The 12820-nt window shown below is 41.7% G+C and overlaps 1 pseudogene across 1 annotated transcript; it reads right to left on the reverse strand.

Moving 5' to 3' along the window:
• Positions 1 to 10222: 10222 nt before the first annotated feature.
• Positions 10223 to 12546, reverse strand: LOC110308985 (annotated as a pseudogene). Its single transcript, XR_002379646.1, has one exon. The product of XR_002379646.1 is annotated as an SWI/SNF complex subunit SMARCC1 pseudogene (transcript).
• Positions 12547 to 12820: the final 274 nt, after the last annotated feature.

Genomic DNA, 12820 nt, shown 5'->3' on the forward strand with positions numbered 1-12820 from the left:
CCACTCACCAGCAGTCTCAAAATCCTGTGGCGGGGGTCGTGGGTAGCTGGCGGGTGTCAGGCGACCCTGCGCTCTAGCTACCCCTGTGCTGATCCTGCTGGATGAGGCCTGTGGCCCTACTCAGTCAGGTTTCTGCTTCCCTAACTAATGCAGTCTTAGGTCCCGCGCTATTGGATTGGAGCAGAAGCTGTGTTCCACTCACCAGAATTCTTAAGATCCTGTGGAGGGTGTTGTGGGTAGCTGGCGAGTGTCAGCCGACCCTGCGCCCTAGCTACCCAGGTGCTTTTCTGACCGGAAGAGCGGATTTTTTCTTTTGAAGAATTATTAATACTCAATAGCTGCATATTCTATCTAACAGCTAATTAAAAAACTCTATAGGGAACATCAATAAATATAGGAATATGATTCAATTTTTACTAAAGCAACAACATCTGCCTACTATTTTTTTATCTTACATTTTTATTTTGAACTGATACAAGTGTGGGATAAATCTGGATGATGACAATTGGTAGAGTTCTACACATAATTTGACAGTACAGTGAAATGTGTCACATTGTTAGCAAATAATAGCAATAGTTACTACTGACTACATTACAAATAGCCCCTGAGTTATTCAAATGGATTACAGCAATCAAATGTGGAGAAAAACACGGTATAATTAAGAAAATGTAGACTCTTCACAAATTCCAGTCACCCTACATAGGCTGGGAAGCACGTAGGTTAACTACAGAATTTCACTTCTTTCTACTGTCCTCCCTATTCATACACAGCCAGTCTCATCTGTGCTTAGTAGGAGACCACCTGCTGCGGATCCCTCCATCGCCTATGGATCACAGAAACCTTATCTTCCAAATATCTTCCCTTGCTACTCATTGCTTTATCGCAGGCTCCAACTGTAGAAGGAAGTCCCAGGAAACCAGCAAGACACCCTGGCTAGGGAAGCAGGTAGCCTAAATGTAGAAGATATTCTTCTCTCCTTCTTTTTCTCCAAAATCAATCTTCCAGCTTCACCATGAACATTGGAGTACTGTACCTTCCTACCTACTCTGGCCTCCCCCTTTATTTCCAGTGGACCCTGCAGATCTTCTCTAACGTTCCTCTCCCAATTCTTTCAAGCCCCACCTCCAGCAGGCAATCCCTGGGAATCAAACTTGCCAGAAAAACAACGATACCAATATTGCAAATAGTGGAGCTTCATATATTCACTCTCACCATTCCTCCATATCCAGTTTCCCAGTCTTATCTAAAGCTCCTTATTAAATTACCTGTTGTGGTCGCTCCTGACCCTCTGACTGCATTTTCAGTGAACTAAGCAGATCTCAGGGGAGGAGTCTGCTTTACTCCTTCCTGTGGACCCCCTCAAAATCCCTTCTCCACGTATTCATATGTTTAAGTGTTAGCTGTCAATACTTAGAAAATCATTTTTATTAGCACTCTCTGTGGCCACCATTAGCAGATACACAAGAAATTTTGACAAGACAACCTATAGGTACCATACCCTCCTAAAGACTAGAGAGGGCAACAGAAATCCAGGCACAGAACACACAACCAACAATGAAAAGAGAAGCACCTAGAATTACAATCTTCCCAAACTCAGATGCATAGATGCAAGTGTTAAAAAAAAATCAGTGAGTTGTATTGTAGGTATTCCACACTATGTGCCCAATATTTGCTTATTGTGGGTACATACCGTGTGAGTTCTTTTGTGACTGATTTACCTCAGTCAGGAAGATATTTTCTAGATACAACTCACAGACCACATGAAGCTCAAGAAGAAGGAAGACCAAAGAGTGGATGCTTCAGTCTTACTTAGAAGGGGAAACAATATAATCAAGAGAAGTAAAGGGTGGGAGGGACTTGGGAGAAAAATAGAAGGGAGAGGGGTAAAAGGGGGCCAGGATCAGGTATAGGAAGAGATGTAGGAGATGTACAAAGGGCCAGGAATTTGAACAGAGGTGTGTAGCAATGGGGGATGGTGGACTGGGGTTAACAGCCAGAAAGTCCCAGATGACAGGAAAACAAGAGTCTCCTAGGACCCTACAGGGATGACATTAGCTGAAATACCCACAAAGGGGAGGAAGAATCTGAAGAGACCATATCCTGAGGTTATGGAATGGGGCCATCCATCCATCTCCAAATTTTGAACCCAGAATTGCTCTTCTCTAAAGGAAATACAGGGACTAAGAGTGGAACAGAGACTGAAGGAAAGGCCATCCAGAGCCTGCCCCATCTGGGGATCCATCTCACATACAGACACCAAACCAGACACTATTGCTTATGCCAAGTGCTTGTTGAAAGGAGCCTGATACATCTGTTTCCTGAGAGGCTCTGCTAGATCTTGACCAATACAGATGTAGATGCTCACAGGCAACCATTGGACTGAGCATAGAGACCCCAATAGAGGAGTTAGGAGAAGGACTGAAGGAGCTGAAGGGGTCTTATCTGGCATCAATAGGAGGGGAGGCCATTGGTCTTGTGAAGGCTTGATGCCCCAGCGTAGAGGAATGCTAGGGTGGTGAGGCAGGAGTGGTTGGTTAGGTGGGGGAACACCCTTATAGAAGCAGGGTATAGGGGGGAAATCGGGAAAGGGGACAACATTTGAAATGTAAACAAATAATATACTCATAAAAAAAAGCAAAATCGGTAATAGCAAGGACAATGCATATATATATATATATATATATATATATATATATATATATGTGTGTGTGTGTGTGTGTGTGTGTGTGTGTGTGTAGAGAGAGATACACAGAAAAAGACAGAGAGACTTTAACATAGCCTTTGTGAATGTGATAAAGGTCATTAAAAGGGAAATGAAAAAAAATCTCTTAAAGAAACATATATTAAAAAACAACAGTGGAAATAAATGAATAGATAACTAAATAGTTCAAGACATGAAAGTAAAAATAGAATTAATATAGAAAATCCAAACTAAGAAAAAAAAACTTGAAATGGAAATTTAAAACTTGAGCAAGAACTTCAGAGGTAACCCTTGCCAACATAATACAAGAGATGAGAGACTGAATTTTGTGCATTGATGACAAGGTAGAAGAAACAAATGCCTTAATCAAATAATATGTTAAATATATATTTCTAAAAATCCTTACACAAAACATCCAGTAAATCTAGGACACTATGAAAAGACTAAACCTGAAAATAATGGAAATAGAAGAAGAGAAAGAAACCCAAGTGAAAGGCAGGAAAGATATCCTTAGCAATCAAACAAATATAAAAATATGGAGTCTAATTTCTTAGCCAAGTACTCCTTAGCATGAGATTTTTTCCTAGAGTGTGATTGACGTACCCAAGGTCACAAAATTGAAAGAACTGTTTTTTCCATTTCCACCATTATCACTTGCAATCAGCATCTTATCCAAGGTTGGGACTTTGTGTCTCTTCCTTTTATCTCCTTCGTAATGAGACTGTCTGACTGGAGCTTGTGCAGGACTTGTGCATGCTGTCACAGTTGGTGTGACTATCTGGCCTACTCTGTCAAAGATCTCTAGTCAAAACTGAAAGATATCTATTACTCCAAAATTATTCTTTTTTGGAAAACAAAATTCTAATGCTTTTATCTTTCTTATTTCATTTTTTTCATTTATTTCATTTTGTAATTCTGTGAACTTTTAATATTTTCAATTAACTAAAAGTAACTTAGACAAAGAAAAAAATTGTGTGTGTGTGTTTCCCTGTTATTGGAAATAGCATTTTTTTTTCTGACATTATATATCCTGGTTGCAACTCCCCCTTCCACTCTTTGTAGAATATCTGCCCAGGCTTTTCTGGTTTTCTGAGTTTGTGTGTGTGTGTGTGTGTGTTTGCTTGATTGTTAACTTGTGTGTGTGTGAGTGTGGAGGTTAGGATCTGGGTAGAATTGGGGGAGTAGAAATTATCCATGACATGTTAGACATTCCACTTTTTAATATAAATGATTAAATATAAACAATGATAAAATAGCACATTAAAATCATTTTATCATCATCAGAAATTCTGTTGTCTCAAAGATCAACACCACTTGCACCATTCCCTCATAACATGAAAGGCATGAAACTTTGTTTTGCATCCTTCCATGTTCTCACATCTTACTTTCCCACAAATTTGCCATCTGAGCCTTGATACATAATGTTATCAAGGTCTATGAGGAAACACACAGAATCACACCCTTAAGGACCATGTCATTCTGAAAGTCAAAGACTGATAGCAAAACTCTGAAATAAAACCAGAAGCTTCTGGGGTAATGATGTCTGGATCCCACCAATACATTGTGTTGTTCTCTATCACATTTCTCAGATTCAATTACAGTCAGAATGTTGACAAGGGGCAGGGTTGTCTGGGGTCAAGAATGCAGAGACCTGTGTATACGGTAGAGATACAGCAGCATTTTTTATTTTTCCCTCTGTGCTGGTTTGACAATGTAAGCAAGTGCATGCTTTGAAATTTCATTTTAGCTCAGCACAACACTCTTTAATAGACCATGATCATTCTTGGAATGTTCTCACTGGCCAGGTACCCAGCAGCTTATGTCAGTCTCCTTAGCTGTATTAGCTACCTGAAAGTGCAACTCCCAGCAAGATGAAATGACCTGGGACCAATTAATTGAAAATGAAAAAAATGTGGTAAATGCCTTTGGGAGTGATTAACAAAACCAGCTATGCATCAATTACAGATGGCTGGAGATACTGCTTGCCAAGTAGAGTTGGCTACATACAAAGGAGAACATATTGTTCAAGCAGCAGGACTTGTGAAGGATATAGAAATTCAAGCAAAATGGGCATGAGCAGGCACCTTACCTAAGTGCATCAAAGACGAAGTGTGGTCTTGTACCTTACTGTTGTTTCTGTCATAGTGTATAAATAAACAGCCACGCCAGACAAGTACATGTTACTTTTCAATTTGTTCATTTAAAATTTTGACTGAGTAGTGTATCTTTAAGCATGATGTGTGCAAGTGGTTTCATGCATACAGTGTGTGTGTGTGTGTGTGTGTGTGTGTGTGTGTGATTATGTCATGGGCCAACTTCATGGATTTGTTTCTCTCCTACCTTTACTTCACGTCCCTTGATAAAACTCAAGTTATTAATCTTTCCTGAAAAGCATTTTAGACATTGGGCTATCTTGATGGTCGTTGCAGACTTTTCTTTTTAATAATTTTCATTCACTTTTTGACATTCTTATGTGAAATATTTGTATATATTGTTTAAAGAACTCCACTGCTTCTATATTTGAACATCGAATTTAATAATATCCTCTAAGAAGCTGGGCAGAATTAGTGGCAAATATTGTTACAAATAACTATGAAACTACATACACTACATTTTCTGTTGACCACTTTGGACCTATATAAAATCTCTCAAGGATAGTCCACCACTAAGTCTCTACTACAAAGTTTGCTTGTTCCCTACAGTTTTCAAACCCTCTAATCGGTGATCTTTCCACTTTAGGTCATTTGATATTATCAATTCATTAGTACAATGATGATAGACAGCCATGCATTCAGTGACTCAAAGATAGGAAAATAATAGACACATACATTTCTCAAGTGAGTGTGATGGTCACATGCCTTCAAATACATCCCTTGGTGAGTGGAGGCAAAAAATCAGGAGTTCATTCCCCACTTCTATTACATAATGAAGCTAAGACTTGTGTGGAACAAATGATCTACAGGGACAAAATCAATCAAACAAATAACAACAAAACAAACAAACAGAAAAACAAAATCAGAGGAACGTCAGGAAGAAACAAATGACAGAAGGAAAGAGGCAGGACCAGAGAGAGAAACAGCAATAGATGAAAAAGTGCATATTACCTGGTTAAACTTTTTACACTTTTCTAAAACATACATAAATAATATCAAAATGATAGAAAATGATTTTCTGTATTAATTCAATGCCCAATTAATTTTGTAAACCAAGTGTGCAAAACATTCACTAGTTGTATTATAAATCATTTTAAAATTTATTTTTAATATATGTACATGTTTGGGGTTATGCCAGGGACCAGCCTCAGCTTGGAGAGGACTTCTAAGAGAAAGGGTATTTGGGAGTCAAATTGTGAGTCCAAGCTAGTGGCCTAAATTCTGCTAGAGACAGATTTCTAGTCTGTTTTCTCTCTGTTCTGTTTTCTTTCTTTCTGATTTGCTTTCTGTAGCGATCTCTATAGAGCTCCCTCCTCTCTATATTCTGCCAGAGATAATGCTCCAAGCTATTCTAAAAAATTCTGTGGATTGCTCTTCTGCTGCAGATCATAAGCCCAGTCTTTAATTTTACATATCAATCCAGTCATTTACTCAGGGTTTCCTTTAGATTATAGTATGAATCAGCATCCTGGGACCCCAACCCCCTTAAATCTTAGGAGACCACTAGCACACATTTCCTTTTAACATTGCAAAGGAATTCAGAGATCTGCCTGCCTCTGTTAAGGATAAACTTGCTGAGAAGGACCTGCCCTGAAATTACCATTTCTGTCTCACCTGGGCCTGGACTTACTGTGTCCCAGGCTGACCTTTGACTCAGGAATCTGCCTGCTTTTGTTTATTTCTGACAAAGCTGCCTCATAGTATGGCTACCTTTATTCTTTTACATTTGTGAAGCCCCTCATAATTCACATTGAATCTTTATATTTTGCATATTGAGAAATTATATATTTTGCAACTCATTATATTAGAGTCTTTTTCCACAGCTTTATTGGTTGTTCTGAAGGTCCCACCTTTACCATTTTGCTAAGGCATTAGGGAAACCTTCACCTCCTGGACTCCTGCTGTCTGATTTTCATGGAGTCATTAACACAACCAGGGAGGACAGTCTTTAAAGGAAGGATGAAAAATATGCACATTATTATACAAACAAGTTTTATGCCCATGATAGCCACCTACACTTGTGGAGGTCCACATGTGCTGGCCCTGTTCAGCTCAGAAACCATGTCATTCTGTCCCCACCAAGGCCATGCCAAACCTGGCCTGTCCAGGTATAAGGAAAAGTGTCCATAGAATTTAGAAAAGGATGTCATATCTTCTAAAGTTGAAGTTGAAGGCACATAACTGAGGTGTTGGGAATAAGAATTGAATTCTCTGCAAAAACAGGATGGTGCTTTTAACTGATATCTCTGAAGTTCTAGAAGGATCTTATAGCTTATGCAAAGCTCCCATGTATGTCTCTTGTTTATCTGTATTTAAAATGGGCAACTCATATATGCTTACTAGAAGAAGAATAAATAGAATTAAGTTTACTGTCTAGAATTCTGAAGCATTAGATGAGTTACGTAATTCTTCTCAAACTCAGCAACCATCCTGGGACAAGCTTTACCAAAATGTCCAGTTAGTATATCACACTGAGGTGAAGATGCATCTAACCTTATTCTAACTTGAAGTATATCACAACATCACATGTGCAAAATGAGTTTATTACCTAGAGACTGAGTTGTTTTCTCTTTTAAGGTCTTATCCTGATACGCTGGTAGAAATAGAAAACCGTTTCAGGACTTTCTGAACTAAGGAACTTATATCATGTTCCTAGGCCAGTGGTTTATTTCAAATAGTTAATGAAGGCTATTTAGCTCAGGTGAAGTGTCCATGATATTTGTAGGACAGCCAATATGGTAGTAGATATGTTGTATCTACTACACTTTGTGTTTCTCTGGTTCTCTTGGAATTTCAGAATCTTTCTGAGAATGTGCAGATGCTCTACCCTGCCACCCTGCTCAGTGTTCTAGAGTCATGATTATCCTGCAGACTTCTTTGTGGCTTATATCCAACAATACTTCAGTTTTTTTCCTTAATCTCTACAATTTTTCATTTGGGTACTCATACTTTTGAGGTTTCAGGAATGATGTAGAAACCCAATTTTATTTACTTTCTTTTTTTTTAAATGGTATTTCATTTATTCAGTGCAAACAAGGGACATTAAGCCACTTGCATTCATTTTCCCCCAAACTCTCAAAGCTCCTTTCCCTCATTAAAACAAAACCTAAAGGAAAAACAAAACAAAACAAAACAAAACAAAACAAAACCCAAAAACCCACACAGAGAAACAAACAAATTTGGACAAAAACCACACAGTATCCAAGCCTGCCCCTCACAAAACTGGATGGGTGTTATTACAGGAATGATAACCTAACTGACACTCATGGAAAGAGCCGTGTTGAACTTAGGTTCTATAGATTATCAACAATGTAAAAATTATTCCCACTTGCATCTCTCAAAATTGGAAAGCGATCACATTACAGACTTCAGGTTACAGACAACCAGAGTCCTATACTTCCTTCCACTAGGACTGGGGGTGGGGGGTGAGGAAGGAAAGTGCTGGAGTCAATTTACTTTGGGAGAGAATGGAGGGAAGGAGGGCAACCCTGGCTGTGGTCTGAAGACACGGGGGGGGGGGGGGTTTCCTGGAGGCAAAGGAGAAAAACAAGCACCCAGGGAACAAGCGCATCTCCATTTCTACTCCAAGGCTCTGGAGTCCTTAGCTCTAGCTCCAGGACTCTGGAGGTGATGCCAGCTCCTGGTTAGAGGCAAACCAAGAGTCTTAAAGGCAAATCTCAACTGTAGGTTTTTTTGTTATTAAGAAATGCCTACCTATAGCTCTCATACATAAAGCTTTAAAACACACATAGAAAATAAACCCATAAGGTGCTCTACCTTGCACTCTCAAGAACTGGAAAGAGAGGCCCATTGGACATGCAAACTTTATATGCCCCAGTACAGGGGAACACAAGGGCCAAAAAAATGGGAATGGGTGGGTAGGGATGGGGGGGGGATGGGGGACTTTTGGGATAGCATTGGAAATGTAATTGAGGAAAATACGTAATAAAAAATATATATAAAAAAAAGAATGAAACTGCCACTTAAAGTTCTGCCAAAAACACTCTTTTGCTACTAATGGAAAGAGAGAAGGGAGGGAGGGAGGGAGGGAGGAAAGAAGCTGGCAAAACCAAAACCCATCTAGTTGTTCATCAGCAGGGGTAGATACAGGCTCAGATTAAGGCTTTTTTTGGTGGCAATTCCTCTGGGATGGCACTCAAACCTTACAGCCTTGCACTCTGGAGCCAAGTGAGGTCCTTGTGCCATCAGCACAGTCTCCATAACCCTGTGACAACAGATGGAATGTGAGGTCCAGGAGGCTGCTCATCCCGTGTGAGCATTCCCACTCCCCTTCTGCACCTCAGTGACCCTTGCTTAAGAACCCCACTCACCCTGGCTACAGCAAGAGGTAGTTTAGGGATCTGTACCCCCACCCCAACCAAGCTGCATGAGATAAAATGTTTAACATAATCTACTTAACCCATTTTACATTTTTTCCCCTTTCTTATAGGAAGGTTTAAAAAACATGTAACGTTTGTCTGGAACGTTTATTGGGGCGGCGAGGGTAGGCCCTATGTATTTGCGGAAGGTAGGGAGGTTTGGAGAGTATTCCTAAAGGTTTGTAGGTAGGGCCCCAGACCCTTTATCTTTGTTAGACTGGGAAAACCCAGCAAATGCCTCCCCAAACCCCAACTTTGAAAGCTCACGCTGCCCTTGAGAAAACAACCATCTTGTTCCAATCCTGCAAATCTCCTGCACAGACAACCAGAATGGCGGGAGAAGGAAGGAGGGACTTGTAATGCTGCGCTCCTTGCTATCTATCAAATACTAGGTACAATGGTGTTCTTCCACGTACAGTGAAGTCCTTCATGGTCCTCACCAGGAAATTAAATCAAAAGGATACCCCCTCTTTCCCCAGCTCTTCTCATCTTGGTGCATTTATGTGTGACAAGTCTCAGGGACTTTATCAGTAGCACCACTCTTAGCTCAGATAAGCCGAATAAGGTCACTTATAATGCCTTAAGGTGTGTCCCTCTGTGGCTATCTCTTTCTTCCCAATACCATTTTTCCATTTTTTTTTTTTTTTGGTTTCTATTAACTTAGGATACTTCCTTAAAAAACAACCATAACAGAGGAAGAAAGGACAATAATTATAGAGGATTATACATTGAAGCCTTAGACATCACACTGGGACAGGGGAGACACATGGTACTTTTTAAATGACCAGAGCACACCAGTCACCACAGACTTTCCAATGGGTATCAACTAAGGACCTGGCACAAGAAGTTTCAGGGAGTGGAGAGACATGAGACTTGTGCTTGGGGTTGTGAAAAAAAAAATCCTGCAAGAAAATCAAGGAAGCCAAGACACAAGTCCTGCCATCCCCTTCCAGCTTGTGGTGGCTGTGGAGGCTCCTGTATCTTCCAGGCTAGGGAGTGGCTGAGGAGGGTGGGCCTGGAGCAGGAGGTGGAGGGACCCCATCTACAGGAGGAGGCGGCGGCGGCTGCTGCTGTGGTGGAGGAGGATACATGCCATTTGGTGCTGTGAGGGGTACCCGGGGTCCTAAGATGTTCCCGGGCATTGGAGGCATACCAGGAGGGGTTGGGCCACTCCCAGTAGTAGGGTTAATGTTGGCTGCCATAGCGGGGATCATGCGACTTGGCATGGGCTGCCCAGGCATCATGGAGCCAGGCCCATCAGATGCCGCCACTCCATCCTCCCCAACCAGGTCAAATGGAGTGGCGGCATCTGATGGTGCATCAAGGGATAGGGAGGGGGCTGCTGATGTGGCATCATGCCAGGGTGGCCTGTGGCTCCAAGTGGGGCCATCCCCGGCTCTCGCGTGTGCTGTTGCGCCTGCTGAGGTGTCTGGCCATGCTGCTGCTGCTGCTGCTGCTGCTGCTCCATCTGCTGCTGGGCACGTAGTTCAGCATATTTCAACTGTTCCATGTGGAAGTTCTGATGCTCAGTAAGCAACTGCAGTCTCTGTTGTTCTAGAACCTCTTTCTGCTTGTCCATAATAGTCTCCAGCTCTTCAAAATGTCATAGTTTGATCTCTAGTTTCTTCATCTGTGTTTCAACCAATAGAGCTACCAGGGACTTGATCTTTCTTTCTTCAACAGTCGCCAGGTGCTTGGCTTTAGTAGCAGCTGAGGCCAGAGCAGCTGCTGCGGCTGTGGCAACGTTTCCTCCCGAAATCTCATGTTCCACTTTCTTCTTCCCGGCATCGCTTTCTCTTTCTTTACATGTATCAGTGAGCTCTTTGTTCTCTTCATTCTCCTTTTCTTCTAGCTTGACATCCTAATTGACGTCACTATCTTGTTCCTTCTCACTGTTTTTTTCATTCTCTCGATCTTGTATTTTATCACCTTCATCTGATTCATTTTCCACTTTGTTTTCTGCCTTTTCAGGCTGCTGACCGTCAGGATCTGTTTCCATCTTTTCTTCTTTAGATCCTTCAAGCTTTTCTGGCTCGTCAGGACCTGTTCCAGCAATACAGCTGCTCTCCAAGCCATAGGTGGGGGTCCACCTTCTCAGAGGCTCTTGCGGCTTCCTGTACTTTCTTGACATGTGCTTCAACCAATTCCAGAGGTACTTCACAGACACGAGAAAACTTATCCAAAGCTGCTTTTGCTGCAACAGATGCTATACGGGGGTCAACAACAGATGCTAAAAAGGCAACAGTACTCATCACTGGGTTTCCCGACTGGCTGAAAGGGACAGGCTGGTAAGCTAGTGGCCCAAGAGAAGCATCTGAATTTTCAAGGTATGGGTCCTCAATGGGAAGCCTCAAAAAGTGGAGGATGCATTCGTCCTGAGTACGACTTCCAACATGTTCTGAGACTTTATTCCAATCATCGTTGTACATCTCCAGAGCCTCTAAGAGAAGGGTCTCCTGTTCTGTCCACTCCCTTCCCACACTAGCACATTTACTCTTTGCCAGTGTTTTCTTGGAGTAAATGTCAGTTCGAAGACCAAAGTTCTGCAAATCAATTGGTTTTTCCTTGTTCTTCTCAGGAAAATTTAGCATCTGTTGAGCAGCAGGGACTTGAGGTGATCGAAGATGCAGGGGCACAAGCCCAGAGGGTGTGTCAGCTAACACATGGAAGTGAGGAGTGGGAGGAGGTCCCATTGCTATGGGCCGACTCTCTGGGTCAACTTGGTAGTTAACAAGACCCCACTGCTCTAAGAAGGCATGAACCCTCATCACAGCACACACATCTCCAGTCAGGTTTCACCGACAAGCAGTGATGGTTAAATATACTTGAGGGTTTAGACGGTATTTTTCAATCAGAAAATTTCGATATGCCAAGTATATTTCAGCGGTCTTGGATTTGTTTTTTCCATTAAAGAACTCAGGAAGCGCATGCCATTCAATGACATGAATACAATTATAATCAAACCAGGATGCATAGCTGGGAATAATGATGTGATTGGTCTGTTCTGTCACATTGTCTTCACCTGGGTCAACTGAGCGACTTGGATCACCTTTGCTGGGATCTTCATCTTCCTTTCCTCCTGTTGTATAACTGCTTCTTCATCCCACTCATCTAGATCTGCCACCGTGGCTCCTTTAACGGGTGTGTTTTCACTGTCCTTCTTTGGGTTTACATTCTTAGGGAGAACCACTTCCTCTATATTAGGTACAGGTGTGGGGTCTTCCATGTCCTTGGTAAAATCTTCTTGCTCATCTTCTTCCTTCTGACTTTTACGTTTCCCATAAAGGCTAGCTTGTCCTGCTGTCTTGGCCATAGTCACCGTCCTCGTGTCTACCGCCTGGCCCTCGCGGTGCTTCCCGTTCGCACTCCTATTTACTTTCTTAATAGGAGTGAATGGTGCTGATGGTAGTTGTGGATAGTGTCTGTGGTATGTGTATGTGTGTGTGTGTGTCTGTGTGTGTGTGTCTCTGTGTGTGTTTGCAGGCAAACAGCAAATTTAAGGAATCAATACTCTTCTGCTTTGTGATACAGAGATAGAATTTAGCTTTGCACAAGAATATATTTGATCTTTTTAACCATGGCACTAG

The sequence above is a fragment of the Mus caroli genome, chromosome 14 (genome assembly GCF_900094665.2).
Source record: "Mus caroli chromosome 14, CAROLI_EIJ_v1.1, whole genome shotgun sequence".
NCBI classification, from domain to species: Eukaryota; Metazoa; Chordata; class Mammalia; order Rodentia; family Muridae; genus Mus; species Mus caroli.